Below are 18,582 nucleotides of genomic sequence, written 5' to 3'. Positions count from 1 at the left end.
GATCTTCTCAACCCAGGGATCAAGCCCACATCTCCGATGTTGCAGGCAGATCCTTTACCATCTGAGCCCCCAGGGAAGCCTCTGTGGTATAGCAGCAAATAAAGGAAAAATTAACCTCATGAAGCTTCTGCTCCAATGGGTCTAGAAACAGAAAGCTGCATTTTCAGTCCTGCTCAAGAGCACATGGTCCATCTTACTGTTACTGAAAGCATCACATTGTATAGAGTGCTTTTACTGTCCTGGGGTTGCTTGCAGCCTCTCCTGTGCTCCAGGGCAAGCCTCTCTGGTCCAGCACTACTCACAGAGCACAGCCTTGCTGCTCTAAATCCAAACCATCCTTTCTAAAGTACGGCCAGCCCTGAATTTGCCCTCTGTTGCTCTGAAGTTTTTCCTTTGCTTATCCTCCAAAGCTGCCATGAGTCCCTCCCTCCCATTCTTTCCCCCTAGACATGCTTCTGCAGTTCCCTGCTTCTCCCCCCGCCCACCCAGGTTATCTGTATATAGATCTCCCTAACCCTCTGCATATATTTTGAACTTGTTGCAATCTTTTTTGCAGGCTCTTAGTTCCCGGATTAGAGATTGAACCTTTGCCCTCAGTAGTCAAAGTGCAGAATCCTGACCACTGAACTGCCAGGGAATTCCCTGGCTTCAGTCTTGAAATGAATTCTTCACTAGCTGTAGGGCTTTGGGCAAGGCTCCGAGCCTCTCTGAACAGTAGGATCAGGCAAGTAATATCCATCCTTGGTTGCTGCCACTCTAGAGGCCCAATACCCTTCAGGGCATGGACACAGGCGGTGTCACCATTATCTACAATCACTGGTACTTTACAGATAAGATCTGCAGATATAGCTGTTGTTCAGTTGCTGCAGCACACCAGGCTTTCCTGTTCTTCACTGTCTCCCGGAGCTTTATCAAACTCACGTCCATTGAGTCCGTGATGCGGTCCAACCATTCTCATCCTCTGTCGTCCCCTTCTCCTCCTGCCCTCAATCTTTCCCAGCATCAGGGTCTTCTCCAATGAGTCGGTTCTTTGCATCAGGTGGCCAAAGTATTGGAGTTTCACCTTCAGCATCAGTTTCTTCCTGGAGACTTAGAGGGGTTAGATTACCCAACCAAGGTCGCTCAGCCAATGCTGCTGCTGCTGCTAAGTCGCTTCAGTTGTGTCTGACTCTGTGCGACCCCATAGACGGCAGCCCACCAGGCTCCCCCGTCCCTGGGATTCTCCAGGCAAGAACACTGGAGTGGGTTGCCATTTCCTTCTCCAATGCATGAAAGTGAAAAGTGAAAGTGAAGTCGCTCAGTCGTGTCCAACTCCCAGGGACCCCATGGACTGCAGCCTACCAGGCTCCTCCGTCCATGGAATTTTCCAGGCAAGAGTACTGGAGTGGGGTGCCATTGCCTTCTCAGCCAATATGAGTGTGTAAATTCCTTCTGGGCCTCAGTTAATTAACGGGTAAAATGGGGATGATGATTCACCAGCAGTGAAGTCTTTCTGAGTTGGCTTCCAGCTGCGGGTTTGCCGAAGTGGGGAGCTGGGGGACCGACCGGCATGTCTGCGCCGGAGACCCAGCTCCCCAGGCACTACGTGTTGTGTTAAGTCTCTTCAGTAGTGTCCGACTCTTTGCGACCCTATGGATTGTAGCCCACCAGGGTTGACCCAGTTCAAGCTGGGCTCTCTTCTCCCTGCCATTTGGCCCGGGGGTGGGGGTGGGGCGCGCAGAGAATCTGAGTCAGGGAGGTGGAGGGCCAGGGGTGCAGAGGGAAGCACTAGCAAGGCAGACCCGGGGCCAAGCCCTGTCACTTTGCTCAGGCCTGGACTCTGGGAGGTAGCTGGAGGAAGCCCCAAGTAAAAGCCTGCCTCCGCTCCGTGAGCCGGAGTGATCATCCCTGACCAAGCCAGTGCCCCCAGAGACACCTGCCACAGTCTCCCTGCCCGGAACCCTCGCCAACCTGCACTGAGCCCCGCGGCTCTGTCCTCCGTGTCCCTTGGGTGGAAATGTCACCTGCTCAGAAACACCACCACCACCGCTCTCTGGCCTGCTCTGCTTGTGCTGCTCAGGTGGAGTCTGACTTCCAGGACCCTCTGCTCCTGCGTACGCCGGCCGGCGGGGCACAGAGCGAGTGCTCACTAGATTTGAAGCAGCAGCTTCTGCATAAATTCTTCCGCAAGGCAAAAGGAAGACCACTCCCCAATCCATGCAGTTTTCCTCCCTAGCAGAGGCGGGTGCACAGATGGGGTACCTAGCACACCTTGTCCTCACATCTCCTGGTATAAACTCCACCTTTGAGACAAGTGACACTGACTGCTAACTTCCCCGCTCCCTCCCCAACTTTATAAAAGTCAGCTGTGGAGAATGCGGGCATCGATCCCGCTACCTCTCACATGCTAAGCGAGCGCTCTACCACTTGAGCTAATTCCCCAGCTCTCGGGGAGTTTCCGCCACCGAAACACATGGTAGCTCACGTCATCACCGGTTTCCTACAGGCTCTCGGGCCCGCCTGCCCGCGGGTCTCGCTACCCCATTGGTTCTTGTGCGGCTCCCAGACCTACTGCCATGATTGGCTTGGCTCACTTTAGTTTTAAAAAGCATTGGCCATCGGATTGGTGGCCCCAGCCGTCCGTCAAGAGAAGGCCCTGCTGTTGCTATGGCGTAGTTGGGGGGAACCCAGACAAGGTTTCCCTCGGTTTCTGATTTGTTGGCTCCAGACTCCGGGGTCCTAGAGGTTCCGGATCCGTCAAGTCCATGGGAAAAGAATGCGCCCCCTCGCCCTTGACGGACGGTGTCCGCGAGCCAATCGGAGTAGGTTCAAGGGGGGGGGCCGCAGGGTGATCCAATAGGCGGCAGGGGGCGGGAGAGGAAGGCCAATGAGCGTGGAGCTGGGGGCGGGGGCAGGGCCATGATTGGCCTCGAGGCGCTCGGAGGGAGGGCGGGGGGAACTCAAGGCCTGCTTGATACGTCCGCCATTTTGGGCGCTTCGCTGATGGTGTCGGTGAGCGCGTTTCCCGCCTGAGCGCAACTAGCGGCGAGTCGCGGGCACCTCCAGGTAATGAGGAGGGGGGGCGCGGCGGAGCGGGCCGCGGCGCGGGGTGCGCTGGGTGCGCAGCGCGCGGGCGGCGGCGGCGGGGCCCCTCCGCCCGGCCTCGGCGGCGCGGGGAGGGAGCGTCCCGGCCCCCTCCCCTCCCCCCCGGAATTCGCCTCTCGGCCGCCGGGGAGGCGCGGCGCCCGGGCTCCCTGGCCCGTCCCCGCCCGCGCCTGTCAGCCGCCCGATCGCCCGCTTCGGGGGCCCCTGCCGAGTCGGGCCGCGGGCCGGGCGGCGAACTTTGCGCCCGGGTTGACGTCCGCGGCCTGGCGCTGCGGGCGGCCGGCCGGCCGGCCGGCCGGGCGCGCCCCTCACCCGGCAAGGCCCCGCACCGCGCCGGCCGGCCCGCCCCGAGCGAGCACCGCCCGCCGCCCGCGGGCCCCGGACAAGTTCTCTGGGCGCGGGCCCCGGAGCGTGTCAAGTTGAGGCGGCGGCGGCTCGCCGGAGACTCGCGAAGAGGCCATTGTTGGACTCGGTTCTCCGGGAAACAAGTTCTGTGGGTTTCTGCTCCTTCGCCGCAGAGTCAGCGGGATACGCCGGCGCCCGGCTCGGAGTGTTTAAAACCTCCTTCCGAGTGATTTTTTTTTTTTTTTTTTTAAATCCAGGGTTGCGACTCCAGCTCAGACCTGGTCGCGAAAGCCTGCCTGGCGAATATGCGCTAGGCTGGGGGGGTGGGGGGGGGGTTGGTCCTTCTCTTGGCCGCAAGTACCTCCCTCTTAAAGAAGCCCTCTCGCCGCTCCCTTGGAGGGGTTTCCTGCGGTCCGGCTTGCTCTGACCACAACTTGGACTCTTGGTTGGAGGTGGACAGCACGAGTCCTTGGATGCACCTGTGTGTCTTGGCGTCTCACCCTCCGAGCTCCGTGTAATCTCTGTACTTAACCCATTTTCTCTGTGGGTCTGGTCGAGCTTTTCTGTTTTGCTTTTCTGGGAGGGGCGCTTGGGGCTTGTTTCCTCTTATCGTCACAGCACTTGTGAATGTGGCTGTTTTGTTAACGTGGAGTTGACTGCGATTTTGTCCTCAAGGTCACGTTGTAGGTAGGCAGCAAGTGGGAAAGAGGCTCCAGATTTCCAGCCGCTGGAAAATCCACTTAAGGGGTGGTGTTGGAGCTTCCTTTGCTGTCGAGTTAGACGGCGTGGTTTCCAGATCTTGGCTTCGCCACTTTCTGGCGCTGTGACCTTGGGCAAGTCCCTCAACCTCTCTGCTTCTTCTGTAATACGGGAATAACAACAGTGTCTGCCTCAGAAGTCTGTCGGGAGGAAATGAGTTAATAATGTGTAAAGCAGCTAGAAACGGTGCCTGGCGTGAGGAATCCGCTTAGTAATTAGTGGCTATTATTAATTTGGATTTGATTTTTAAATGTTTAGATAGTATTGGGAAGTCACATGAGTGTCTAAGTCCTGGCTTTTGGTGACTGTCTTTAGAAAGCTCTAAAGTGTTTTTAAGAGTCTTTCCGGCTGAGAACCACCCAGGAGAGGGTGGCTGAGGATTGATTACGTTTACAGACGTTTTCAGGAGTCATTAGTGGTGATGTCTCAGACTGGCTTGTTGAAGAGATGGTTAAATAAAAGCCCACCAGGAGCTCACGTCAGATTCTGTTCCTCCTGTACTTTTGAATACCACTTATTGCGTGTGGATTGGCCCCCAAATCAGTAGTAACTCCAGAGTTTCTTAGTGTGCTACTGGGTTCTTATTGAGGTTTGAAAGGTTACTGTGTGTTGAGATATTCTTCAGTGAAGCTAGTTTGGGAAATAACTGTTGTCCTGGTGGATGCTTTCGAAGTTATTTTGCATTTCATTTACCTTTGATCAGAGTCTAGAATATCTAACAGAATGCCATCCACTCACGCATCTACTCAGAGTCTATTGGTTTCTGCCCTGTGATCTTCTCCCTGCTGCTTGAGACCAGGCTTGTCCTTCCCCTGGAATTACCTGCTTGGGACCTGGCTTGCTTTGTTGCCCTGGGAATTGTTATTTTGATAGACTCTGTCTTAAGGAGAGTTGAACATATTGCTGGTGTAACTTACTGAAGAACGGGAAGAAGATTGTTTTAGAATCGAAAATTAACTTTTGTGTACAGTGTAGCAGAATAAAACTTGCTGATTTCAATTAACTGTCTGGCAATTTGAGAATCGGACCATAACTGGACAGAAAATGAATAGTGATGAAATTACGGCCTGACAGGGTGAGGTTTGCTTAGTCTCTTTGAAATAAATTTTGGCACTGATGTGGTACAGAGATAATGTGCTTACTACAGATAAGACATCTTCCTTAAAACAGTATTTGTCAGGATTGGTATTTAGTTTGCTTCTTTGATAAACTTGAATCTTGTGGTTTTATATATTGGATATTTGAGAGGCAGCCTGAGTATATATTCTTCTAAAATTTTACAGTGCTTTCTTACTGATACAGAATGGTTAAGAATGGTAGTGACAGTGAAGTTCTTGTAACCATCTGCTCAATTAAAACTCAGCACTGAGTTTATTTACGTACAAAGCACAAGAGGCTGTGGTTGGTTCTCATAAGTCAAGATCCGAGCCCTGGTGTGGCCAAGTGGAGTTGACTACTTTTTCTTAGGTGAGCTGGATGGAAAAAATAGACCTGACCTCTTGGCTTTAAGAAGTTTTCTTATTTTTTTTCCCTTCTTAAAGGAGCCTCAGATGACTGTTTTTTTATTTACTCTAGAGCAGTAGTTCTCAATTTGAGGGGGGTGGATTTTGCCCCCAAGAATCATCTGGTGATGTCTGGAGAAGTAAATTTTGCTTGTCACATCTGTGGGGTTGGGCAGTGGCTTCTAGAGGGTGGAGACCAGGGATGCAGCTGTGCAACACCCTGTGGTGCCCGAGATGGCAGCCTCTCCCCTCGACAGAACGTTAGCCAGCCCCGGCTGTCAGTAGTGCTGGGGCGAGAGACCCCGCGCTAGACAGGTGCTCACCTGACCTGCTTTGGGGTCATTTGGAGTACTTTTCAAGACTGTTCTGTAAATGTGTGGTGAGAGTGAGAATGTTTTTAAAAGCTCCCAAGTAATACTGATGTGCAACTAGGTTCTGGAACCACTAGACCACAGATTTTAGGAGCTACGTGTGGGTCAAGGAATTCTGTTACCTGTGAGTTTTGTCTCTACCTCGATCCTACTTGGACATGACTTAGTAATGGGGAAAGATGGTATACATACATTATTTTTAGGGGCCTGAAGACTGAACTTTAAAAAACATTTTTTTAAGTGAATATTTTATAAAGTGAGAAACTTTTTTTTTTTTCTCTTGCTTCATGAGAATCCATCAACATATTGTGCTGAAACTCTGAGGTGTTCAGGGCTCTTATCATGCTGTGATTTTTGAGTTTTGTCATTTTTGCCCTCATCCTGTCAGTCAGCTGTCAATTCTGGTTTTAGATGCCAGCTTCATTATTACTATTATTTTAATGAAGGCCTGTTTTCAGAGAGAGAGCCCTGGATTGGTTTGCCAAATCTGCCCTTCGCAAGGCAGGAGAGAGGCAGATTGAATGCTAATCTTTTAACACGGTGACCCTTGCTTGCTACCACAGGGGGCTTGCCTGAACCCTGAACTCTGACCAGAGTGGGCAAGTGTTTTTTCCTCTGGGGAGATGAAGTGCAGTGAAAGAGAAATCCTTTTCTCTCACATCCTTAGAATACGGATGATCCTAATGTATTGAGTGGGATAAATGTTACTATAAAACTACAGATTTTTGCCAACTGAATGTTAAAAGTCTGGACGTATAAAAGGGAGATCCGGGAGATCTACTCCTTCGTCCTGAAATTTGGCCTATGGCTTTGTGTCCGTGGGTTCGCAGAGAGTCTGCACCACAGAGCGACTTTCACTGAGATGCTGAGAATGACAGGTGACCGCTCTACCGTCTGTTTCTTCTGTGTGAGTAGTTGCTAAGTCATGTCCGACTCTTTGAGACCCCATGGACTGTAGCCTGCCAGGCTTCCCTGTCCATGGGGTTCTCCAGGCAAGAGTCCTGGAGTGGGCTGCCATTTCCTTCTCCAGGGGATTGTCCTGACCCAGGACTGAACCCACATCTCCTGCATTGCAGGTGGGTTCTTTATCAGGGAGCCACCAGGGAAGCCTCTAAACTTGTCTGTTTCTGTTTTGCATGTATATTCATTTGAATTGTTTTTAAATTGCACATAAGAGATGTCATATAGTATCATACGAGGCTCCACCACTCTTGGCTGCCCTAAACCCAGTGCAGTGCTGTGGCATGAGGTGGTGGGGACAGAGCATTACCAGGTAGATAACGGGATCATTCACAGAAGAGCCGAGAATGTTGCTATCTACATTTATTTGATCAGCAAATATATTGAATCCTTACTCGGTCAGGAACAGTATTAGGGATTCACTTGTGAACAGGCACTTAAGGACTTTCCGTCTTTGAGGGGAGGCAGCACTGACAAGGGACGTCAGCACTGACAAGGGACGTCCTTTGTGTTGAGGCCAGATAACTCAGCTTGTGAACTGAGTAATGTGGTGTAAGTAAGCAGACTTTTAGTGAGAGGCCCTAAGAGGCTTCAAAGGAAAGCGCTTGTAATTGTTGGTTGGGTGGTTTGAGATTGCCATAAGTCTGTTGTCAAAGAATGAAGTAGTTACACCTTTGTTTCTCATAGGTATTAAATAGTTAACTTCCACTTCCCTCTTTGGTTTGGTTTGTCTTAAAAAGCAATGCTGTTATTCTTCCTGTGTTCTTGCCTGGAGAATCCCAGGGACGGCAGAGCCTGGTGGGCTGCCGTCTTTGGGTTCGCGCAGAGTCGGACACAACTGAAGTGACTTAGCAGCAGCAGCAGTGTTGGTGAAGCTGTTTTGTAATGACAAATAGGATTGACCTGTGTTGTCTTTTGCTCCATAGATGTTGGCTGTCACTTGATCAAACTTGAAAAGCTCATTTTCCCTACTGATCAGAGGCTTGGTGTAGATTCATGCTAAATGTCTTGAGTGTCCTTGAAATCCACGGTGCTTCCAGTGAGAATGGGTTTTTTTTTCCTGCTGCAGTCTGGATTGAGGTGACTGGAGATTTGTTTTTGTGGCCTTTTGACTTTGGCTTAGATTTAGTTGCCATGGGAACCCCCTTTCTTCCTCCCTCCCCCTTTATTTTTCTTTACTGGGAGAAGAGAGAGTTACTAGTTGGATCAATGCCCAGTTTGTTTCACGTTTTGGATGTTTATGAACTGACATCTGGATGTCAGGTAGATTGGCTGGGTGGTAAAGAAGCCAGTGAAAGGGAACCTCGGCGGGACTGGAGAGGCTTCCCACCTTAACTGGGACGCTTTTGTGTCTCAGACTCACAAAGATCCGAGTAGAGGCGGTTTACTACTTCTCACTTCTGCTAGCTGGTGTTGACCTGCTTTATTATTAAGTATTAGTGAAGACTCCACAGTCGACTGATTTTATATAAATAAATTTGAATAGATTATGAACATCTTTCCTGATACAAAGAGACTCTGATTTTATACTTCTCGGCAACTCGGGAGAAAGGGTATTATTAGTTCCAGAATTTCTTACAGAGGGAGTGTGTATTAATTTGGAATGATCTGTGTGTCCCAGAGGCTGACTGCCGTGAAATCTGCGGGCCCAAAGGAAAGATGAATGAGATTGGGTTTTTTTTTTTGAAACAGTAAGAAGCAGCACGAAAAAGGTTGCAGAAAAGTAAAAAGACTGCAGAAATAAAAGTATGACTGAATGTTGAGTCAGACCTGGAGAAAGCTATGTGGATCGCTAGTGAGAGCCTAAAGTTCCCTGTACTTGTGTGTAAATCTAAACACTAATGCAGTGAGTCAGAGACACTGACGAGAAGGGGCGCTTGCCTGAGAACGCGTGGCGCCCTGAGACCCCGAGCGGGGCAAGTGAGGCGGCAGTTGTACTGGCCACTGAGGCACATGCCGGGCTGGCTGGCACCGTCCAGTGAGGCTTGGTCAGGAGACACTGGCTGGGTCTTGGTGAAGCCTGGGCTTTCATTCTCCAGATGAGGCAATGGTGGGAGGAACATTGACAAGTATTGACTCCGTTGGCTGTTTGGCGCTTCCTTTCATGAGAATCATGGTTTTGGAGGTCATTGATATTAGAGAAAATTTAGGTCATGTGGGAGAAAGGGCCTGTAGGCAGCAGAGAAATCTCAGTTCCTGGGTGAGGCCTTAGGGTTTTGGTGGCCCCACTAGACCATAATTTTAAGTGTCAGTTGTTTCAACAATAACATAGCTGGAACTCACTGAGAGTTAAGAATAAATACAACATTGTAATCAATCAGCTGTACTCCAATAAAAATTAAACAGTAAAGAATAAACCTTTAACTTCTGAATCGGTGTTTTGCTGTGTTGGTCATTGTCGTAGATGAGGGGTAGTGCCTCCTGGTTTCCTTTTGTCGACAGAGATACACAGGGTTTCTGTTGCCTCTGGGCAGTGGGCAGTTCACAGCTGCCTCAGCTGCCTTCCAGGAGACCCAGTCCCTTCTGATTAAGCACCACCCTTTGAATCATCCCCGACCCCCGCAACTGTGGACCTTGTGTCCTCGGTTTATTATTACACTCATAGATGATACAGCAGCTGTGCATTTGGCACCTATCATAGGCATACTATGTTAAACTAAGGGAGTTTTCACAGATTAATACCCGTTCTCTGTTCTCAGGTCAGAGTATCTTGTGGAGGGCAAGAGGGCAACGGATCTAAAATAGCTGACTTTGAGTTCTGGCTCCCAGTCTTCCAGCTGTGTAATCATGATATTAGATGACATCTCTGTTCCTTAGTTTCCTTATCTGTGAAATGAATATTAAATGTAAACTAATTAGTATAGTGCCTAGTACACAGTAATATTTGTTTGGGTATTATTACTGTTATCAGCCTTCTTGCTAGTAACAGTGAAATAAGGTCAGAAATGACTAATAAAGTTGCAGGGAAATGCCCTGAAGAAGTGGAGTGGAATGCTACGGTGGAAGGCCTCGGAGGTCTGACTAGGTGCTCTGAGGGGGCGGTGAAGTGGGGCAGGGCAGGGTACAGAGTTAGGTGGTGGTGTCCCCCCACCCCCCAAGTTTGGATTATTTTATGTAGATTTTACTAGCTAAAATGTGACTGTTCTTTTTTTTTTTTTTTTTTAACTGTGGTGAGAGTAGAGATCATAAATTTGAGGTTTTGCTGAGTCGGACACCACTGAGCACGCAAGCGCGTTCTGAAATATTCGTCTTTAAGATCTCTCTCTGGTGCTGGAGGACAGTATAAAAAACTTTGCTTTGGAGTCCCTCATGTTTTATAGAGCCATATTTTTTCAATGTTCTGTGCTGTGAGATAATCACACATGTCTTGAAGGATCACTTTTTTTTTCCTTTTGTTTTTTGAACTTTTATTTATTTATGTACTCAGCTGTGTGGCATGTGGGATCCTAGTTTCGCGGCCAGGGATCAAACCCAAGCCTCTTGCAGTGGAACTGTGGAGTCTTAACCACTGGACTGCCAGGGACGTCCTTGAAGGATTGATGATTGGCTCTTTTAAATGTTGCTCTTAATTTGTTTACAAATTGCACATTATAACCAGACAGCTGTGCTCTGTAAAGGGCCAGTAAAGAGCCCGCTGGGCTCTGCGGGCTCTGTGGCCACTCAGTTCTGCCGCTGTGGTGTGAAGGCCGCCATAGTCAACACGTGAACAAATGAAGCTTCTCATAGAATTTTCTTTACAAAAAGAGGTGGTGGGCTGGGTTTGACCTGTCTTGTTCTAACCTATTTTTTTATTTTAATTTTTAATGGGATCGTACATTCCAAGCGTCTGTATCGGCATGTGTACAGATAAATGTTAAGACCACCAGTTTAAGTGACGGAATGCTGCGTTACCTTTGGCTTCCTGTATGACCACCCCCCCCCCCATTCCTCCCTCTTCTCACCTCCCTTAAGCAGGGCTGCCCTGCGAGTGTCATTTTGTTGATTAACTTTATGGTGTTAGCACCTGTGAATGTATCCTTTTATCCTTACATAATGTGATCTAGTTTTTGCATGTCTTTGTATAAATTGAATCATTTTGTTGTGTAACTCACCCTCTCTCCTCTTCCTGCTTTTTGAGATTCATTTGCATGTTTGAGTACTTAGGCACTAAGACATCTGTGGTGATGCTGACTACATTCGTAGTGAGCCAGAAAGACGTTGTCATGCCCCTGTCCTCTGGAAGTTACACTTGAGTGGAGAAAGATGGTTGACAGGTGAGTCAGAGATGGCAGCTGTCATGGGTGGTACAGCTGGGAGCAGAGTCAGCTGGGAGTGGCTGGGTGGGGGCTGTGTGCCGATTGGATACGGTGGTCAGGATGGGCCTTCCTGAGACCTCTGAACGTCAGCAGGTGGGGGTGAGGGAGGGGGAGTCTTTAGGCAGAGTCCAGTGTGCGTGTGGTGCTAAGAAAGGTTGTAGCTGGTGTGTTGGGGAGACAGAGGCCAGCCTGGCGGGGTGGGAGCCATTCATGCAGGCCAGGGTTAGGATTTTGCCTTTTTCTGTGAGTTAGATGGAAAGTCATGGAAGTGTTTTAGGTAGTGGTGTGACGTGAGATCTGATATATGGTTTTAAAAGGTCCCCTGAAACTGTGTTAAGAAGAGTTGTCCCTCTGGTGCCGAGGACCCCCCGGAACAGTGACGGCAGCTTGGACTGAAGGGGCGCAGGGGTGGCAGTGAGGGGGTGGATGCTGGATGCCTGTGGACGACAGAGCTGCCATGATTTGCTAGCAGATTGAACGTGGCTGAGAGAGCAGGCTGAAGGTGCTCCCTACCGACCAGAGCTTTCTGCTTGTGGTCGAGATTGTGGGCGGCACCGGTTGTTGAAGTAAGGTCAAGAGTTGGGGTCCAGACCCGCTGCTCTTGTGAAACTCCAGAGAGCCTCCTGGAGCCACATGGGAGGAAGGTGTTCGGAGTGGAGGGGAGAGGTCTGGCTGAAGACAGACGTGAGAGCGTACAGTGTTCTCTGACACTTAGAAGTCCTTGATGCTGAGTGAGTGTAGGGTGAGGGCCGAGGCAGCGAGCAAAAAGGGGCCGGGCAGTTTCCGGTGGAGGAGGAGCAGGGGGACCTTGAATCTCCGAAGTCAGGGGAGGGATCTTCCAGGGGGAGGGAGTGAGAGCCCCCGCTCAGTGCTCCTGCCGTGCCCTCCAGTGGCCTGAGGGCCCGGGCTTGTCCTGCGGCTTCGGTGGCACAGGAGTCGTTGATGGTCTCCATGGGAGCAGTCCGCACGCGGTGATGTGGGGAGGGCTTGGGAGGGAGGCTTCCCGAGGGCTTGAGAGCAGAAGGCGCAGAGGAAAGCCCTTTCATGGGCACTTGCCACAGCGCTAAGGGGAGAGTTGGGACCATGAGAAGGCTTTGTTAAGATGGCGAAGTTACAGTGTTTTTGTACTGTTGGTGGGCAATGATATCTGTACGGAACGCACACCTGATGACATGCATTTGCTGGGAAGGAGACAGGGAATGGACCCACGGGGAGCGTCCCCCGGCTCTTGCTTGGTGAGAGGACGGGGAGCAGACTTGGGGAGCTCGCATGGTGGGAGCAGGACTGTTTTCTTTCTTTCTTTTTTTTTTTTAATTCATTTTATTTGTTTTGGCTGTTCTGGGTCTTTATTGCTGCTTGGGCTTTTCTCTAGTTGGGGCGAGGGGTGTCTACTCTGTATACACAGGCTTCTCGTGGCAGAGCCCAGGCTCTGGGATTTGCGGGCTTAGTAGTCGGGGTTTGCAGGCTCCGTAGTTGTGGCGCACAGGCTGAGTTGATCTTCCTCGACCAGGGAGCAGACCTGTGTCTCTTGTGTTGGCACATAGATCCTTTACTGCTGAGCCACCAGGGAAGCCCAGGACGGTTTTCTTCTAAGTGAAACAGGAAGGAGTTATCAGTCAGTGAAAATGAGGGTGAGTAGGGCCTGGAGAATTCCACGGACTGTATAGCTCATGGGGTCGCAAAGAGTCGGACACGACTGAGTGACTTTCACTTTCACTTTCAGGGGCAGGTGGTCTGTGAGGAGAAAGTGCCGCAGTATTCTATGGAAAGAAAGAATGTGAGGGGATCTGCAGCCTGGAATGGGCTCCTCGGGGGAGCCAACCTAGTTTAAAGTGGAAAAAAGCGGTTGCGTTCTTCTTCCTGGGACTAGAGTGGGCAGTGTTGCAGGTGTGGTTTCTGCAGCAGGAGTGGCAGAGCAGGAGAGGCCACTGCTGCGTAAGGAGAGAGCTGCCGGGAGCCTGCTGTGAGGTGCGGGGGGCGAGGCTCGGTGCTCAGTGGTGATCTAGACAAGTGGGATCCTGGGTGGGGGTGGGGGAGGTCCAAGAGGCGGGGGCTGTATGTGTACATGTAGCTGAGTCACCTTGTACAGCAAGCAGAAGTTAACGCAGCGTTGTAAAGCATCTATACTCCAGGTAAAAAAAAGAGAACGTAAAGGGGGTGTTTATAATGGTGAGGCCTGGACTTGAAGCTGGGAAGGGAGGGAAGTGAGGTCCTGCAGATAATGAGTTTTGGCTACATTGATGTGTTTAGTTGCTAAGTTGTATCAGACTCTTTTGGCCACCCCATGGGAGACTGTAGCCTTCAAGGCTACTCTGTCCATGGGATTGCCCAGGCAAGAATACTGGAGTAGGTTGCCTTTTCCTTCTCCCGGGATCTTTCCAACAGGGATCAAACCTATGTCTCCTGCATTGGCAGGCAGATTCTGTACCACTGAGCCACCTGGGAAACCCATGTTGATGTGTGTAATTGTAGTTTATTCCTTTTTGCTTCTGTGTTCTTTTTCAGACTGAATATATTTCATTTTATTCTTTGTCCTATCCTTATGGGATAGGATTGTTTCCAGTAAAGAACAATGAGGCTTTGGACAAGTGCAAACAACATTTCTGCAAGGTATAAAGCCTGGAGAGACTTAGAATTGCAGGGTAGCGGGACCTGCACAGTTTTAACCTTTGTTAAAAGTAATTGAACTTTAGTTAGAAGTACCCTCCTGCCAGCACTGTTCTACATCTTTGCCAGCTCTTGGTAGTGTCAGACTTTCTCATATTTGTCAGATTGGTGATTATGACCTTACAGCTTATCAGTTACTAGTTTTATTGAGATGTAACTACATGTTACCTTTTACCCATTTAAAGGGCACAGTCTAATAGGTTTTAGTGTGTTCAGAGAATTGTGTAATGATCACCACAATCTAATGTTTAGAACACTTCATCATCCTAAAAAGAACCCTTGTACTTGTTAGCGGTGACTCTATTTCCACCTAACCCCTGGGCAGCCGCTAACGGACTTTCTTATGGACTTGCCGATTCTGGACATCTCATGTAAATGGAATCATACACTATGTGGTCTTTGGTGACTTGCTTCTTTTGCTCAGCATGTGTTCAGGGTTTATCCTTGTAGCATATTTCAGTATTAGTGCTCTGTTGCGTTTGAGCGCATGGACATACCGGTATTTATCCATTCATAAGTTGGTGGATGTTTGGCTTGATTCCACTTTTTGACTGTTACCAACCATACTGCTGTGAGTGTTTGCCTATGAGTCTTTTGAGGGACGTAGGTATTTATTTCTCTTGGTGTGTACTTAGAAGTGGAATTGTTGGGTAAATGTTCTGTGTTTTAAAATTTTGAAGAACTACCAAACTGTTTGCCAAAGTGACTGTACCATATTACATCTCACCAACACCATACCGGGGTTCTAATTTCTCCATGTCCTCACTAATATATATTCTTTTCCGTTTAGAAACAATTTATAGCCGTGTTAGTGGGTGTGAAGTGTGGTGTATCATTGTGGTTTTCCCTTTCCTGAATGACTAATATTGTTGAGCATCTTGCCATGTATGTATTGGCTGTTTGTGTATCTTTTTTAGAGGAAAGTCTATTCAAGTAGTTCTTTGCCCACTTTTATTTATCACTGCATGGTTTTAATGTTCTTTTTTCAAATTACTAACGAAGTTGAGCATCTTTTTTTGGCTATTTAGATTTCTACTTTTGTGAAATACCTGTTATGTGTCTCTCTTTTTTTCCTGTTTATGTCTTATTTTTTCCTCTTGAGTTTGATTTTTCTTATTTGTAGGAATTCTTTTATATTCTGATTCTTATTATCTTTGTGACAAATATCTTTTCCCAATTTGTGAATGTTTTACTGTGTTTATGGGATTTTTAAAAAGGTGTTTATTGAAAGCATGTAATAAAAGGACAAAAATAGATTTTAGTATTTTCCAATCCTTTCTTCTGTCTTTTATACTACCCAGGTAGAAGAGGAAATAGATTTTTTGGTTTATAGGTAGTTGTCTTTTTAAAAGTTTTATATTCTTTTCTTTCTACAAATTTTGCATATTTTTTGTTAGATTTATTCTTTGGTTACTTTTTGTTGTTGCTGTTGTAAATTATTTTTTTAAGTGAAAAATTTCTATTTGTTGGCAAATGGAAATGCAGATGACTTTGTATGTGGCTATTATATCTAGTAGCTTCTCTAGCTTAATAATTTGCTTGTGGACTCTTGGGGTTTTTGTGTAGATAATCATCTCATCTGTGAATAATGACAGTTCATTTCTTTCCAGTCCTTTTATTGTTTAATATATTTTACTCTAGTCTTACTGTGTTGCTGCATGGCAACCATCACCAGTGGAGAATATAAATGGTAGTGGCGGGCATCCTTATCACAGTCCCAGTTTTAAGGCAAATGCTTTTATCTTTTACCATTGCGTGTGTGGATACTTTTTTTTTTTGTTTTAACAGGTTGAGGAAGATTTCTTCAACCTTAGTTTACGGAGAATTAAAAAAAAACAGCTCACAAGTGGGCACTGAACTTAACTGAATGCATTAAAAATTTTTTTCACTTATTTATTTACTTTTGGCTGTGGTGGTCTTGCTTTTCTAGCTGTGGCAAGTGAGCTGCTCTCTGCTTGTGGTGCGTGGGCTTCTCTTGTTGCAGACCAGGGGGCTCTAGGGCATGTGGGGCCTTCGTTCCCTGACCAGGGATCAGACTCGTGTCCCCTGCATTGGCAGGCGGATTCTTAACCACTGGACCGTCAGGAAAGTCCTAATTGAATGCGTTTTCTACATCTATCAAGATGATATGAAAGTTTTTCCAACTTGATAATGATGTATTCTTTTAAAAAAAAGTTTTTTTGCTATGTTTTTGTTATATATGTTTTTGTATGTTTCACGTTTTTATTTGTTGTTTTTCTGTTTGTTTGGGGCTTTTTTTATGGCCTTTCCATACTTGTGAAATTTTTGTTCCTCAGCCAGGGATTGAACCTGGGCCCCAGCAGTGAAGCGTCCTAACCATTGGACTGCCAGGGAATACCTCCCACCCCTTTTGTTTTTAATTTGCTAATATCTCAGGATTTATGTATCTGTGTTTATTGGTAAGAATGATCTCTAATTTTCCTTTTTTGTTGTATCGGCCTTATGAGTTTTGTTATCAAGAGTATTCTAGTCTCATAAAATAAACTGTGGTGTTTCCTCCTTTTTATTTTCTTAGAGGGTTCATAAGTAAAATTAGGATTAGTTTGTTCCTTCAGTGTCTTATAAAACTTGCCTCTAAAACCATAAGGGTGTGGTGTTTTCTGTCTGAGATTTAAAAATTATTGATTTGATTGCTTTAATATTTATAGGATCATTAGAGTCTTTTCTTGTTCTTGAGTCACATTTGGTAATTTATGTTTTTCTAAAACTCATTTTGTCTGAATTTTCAGTTATATTGGAAGAAAATTATAACTTATTTTTGGAATCTGTCTGACTTGTAATTAATTGCTAATATTTAATTTCTTAAACAGGATTCTTAGGTCATTAATTTTTAGCATGCATAATACGTACTTATATATATGTAAATAGAGTAGTAATTACCCTTTAAATAACACTTTTGCTGTGTAGGATTTTTATCTTTCAGTTCTGAATATATTCACAATTTCATTTTGACTTCTTTCTTACTTAGGTTTAGAAAGTATATTGAAAAATCTTGATGTGCGTGTGTATGTGTATCTTTGAAGTTTTGTTACTGATTGCTAGCATACATTGTGCTCGTAAGATGTGGTCACGTGATGCTTATTCTTGGAAATTTGTTGAGGCTGTTTTAACGGCATCTAGTTAGTGGCAAATTTTTATTCCATGTGTGTTTAAAAAGAATGCGTTTCTAATTTTAAGGTCAGGTTTTCCCGTGTCTGTTAGATGAAGCACGTGAATTGACGTCTCATTCAAACCAGTGTCCTTAACTAATGCTGTCTGCTTGTCGCCTTGGTTACAGAGAGGGGCGTCGTTAAACTCTCCTTGTGCTGGAGGACTTGCTGGACTCGCGCAGCTCTTCTCTGCTTCATCTTGATAAGTTTAGAGCTGCTTCTCGCGACTCGCAGTGTGTCATTCTGTAGTGAATCTTTGTTTCTAGGAACATTTTTTCCACTAAAATGCATTTTGTCGGATATTGGCATAGCTGTACCAAGTGACTTTTAATTAATGTTTGCCTGATAAGTATTTTTCTGCTTCTTAAGTGTCGTCTTTGGGTGTGCCTTTTGAAAGCAGCACACAGCTGGATTGCATTTTCATTATTCGATTTTTTGTATTTCAACTAATTTACATTAATTGTGATTGAAGTATTTGGTTTATTTCTACTATGGTATTTTTGCTTTCTAACTAGGGTTTTTTCCTTTTGTTTTTCTTTTCTTGCCTATGTATTGTGGGATTTTTTTTTCCCCTTAATTCCTGTCTACTCTTTTTGCCTGTACTCAGTAAGAGATTAGACACTTCTGGTGATCTTAGACATTTCATATTTAACCTAAGTGAAGTGAAGTTGCTCAGTCGTGTCCGACTGTTTGCAACCCCATGGACTGTAGCCTACCAGGCTCCTCCATCCATGGGATTTTCCAGGCAATAGTACTGGAGTGGGCTGCCATTTCCTTCTCCAGGGGATCTTCCCGACCCAGGGATCGAACCGTGGTCTCCCGCATTGTAGACAGATGCTTTACCAATTGATATCTTTATCCTTATAAGAAACTTTTGAATGCTTTTAGTCTTGTGACCTTCCTGATTTATGTGCATCTGCTGCCCAATTTTCATCTTGCTGCTCTTAAAATCCTACAGATGGGGCATTACAAAAGAATGCTGTCATTCTTGAAAGGCGTTTTGCCTGCTATCTAGTTCTAGGCTGATGATTGTTTTCATTGTTTTCCCTGAGTACTTCGACAGTATTTCCTATCTTTTTCCACTTGTTATTGTGATTAATTAGAAATAACTTGTCAGTTGTTCCTCCTCCAGGAGTCTGAGATACTCTGTACCTAAAGTGCTCTTCATGTTGACCAGTCCAGCAGGTACGTTTAGTCTTGTTTTATTTTTAGGTTGCTGGTGTTGGTTTGCTCTTTTGGTGTCCTGCTGCTTTTAAATAATCAAGTACCAGATACTGTTTTGGATATGTCTCAACCAGTATTCAAAAAAACTTAAAAAATTACAAGTAAAAGAGGATATTCATTTTACCTAAGAGCTGGCAGATGTGATTTTTTCCTCCATCCTTTAAATGGAGTGTCAGTAAAGAATTTCTTAAAGATTTTCTGCTCT

At 46.6% G+C, this 18,582-nt stretch overlaps 1 protein-coding gene and 1 non-coding gene across 20 annotated transcripts in view; one reads left to right on the top strand and one right to left on the bottom strand.

Moving 5' to 3' along the window:
- Positions 1 to 2,348: 2,348 nt before the first annotated feature.
- TRNAA-AGC (transfer RNA alanine (anticodon AGC)) lies at positions 2,349 to 2,421 on the bottom strand. Its single transcript has one exon. It is a non-coding gene; the product is annotated as a tRNA-Ala (tRNA).
- A 502-nt stretch (positions 2,422 to 2,923) lies between these two features.
- The window catches only part of PPP6R3 (protein phosphatase 6 regulatory subunit 3), a 124,527-nt gene continuing 108,868 nt past the window's right edge, over positions 2,924 to 18,582 (top strand). For 14 of the 19 annotated variants that reach the window (XM_055580614.1, XM_055580613.1, XM_055580612.1 and 11 more), the window contains exon 1: positions 2,924 to 3,045. The gene's annotated coding sequence lies outside the window, so the exon portion shown is untranslated. Of the gene's footprint in view, positions 3,046 to 3,754; positions 3,953 to 11,164; positions 11,275 to 18,582 lie in introns of those variants that run through there. The other 5 variants (XM_055580596.1, XM_055580595.1, XM_055580600.1 and 2 more) reach the window with 4 other exon arrangements.

This window comes from Bubalus kerabau, chromosome 5, assembly GCF_029407905.1.
Source record: "Bubalus kerabau isolate K-KA32 ecotype Philippines breed swamp buffalo chromosome 5, PCC_UOA_SB_1v2, whole genome shotgun sequence".
In the NCBI taxonomy this organism is placed as follows: domain Eukaryota; kingdom Metazoa; phylum Chordata; class Mammalia; order Artiodactyla; family Bovidae; genus Bubalus; species Bubalus kerabau.
This window is presented reverse-complemented; position numbering and strand designations above follow the sequence as displayed.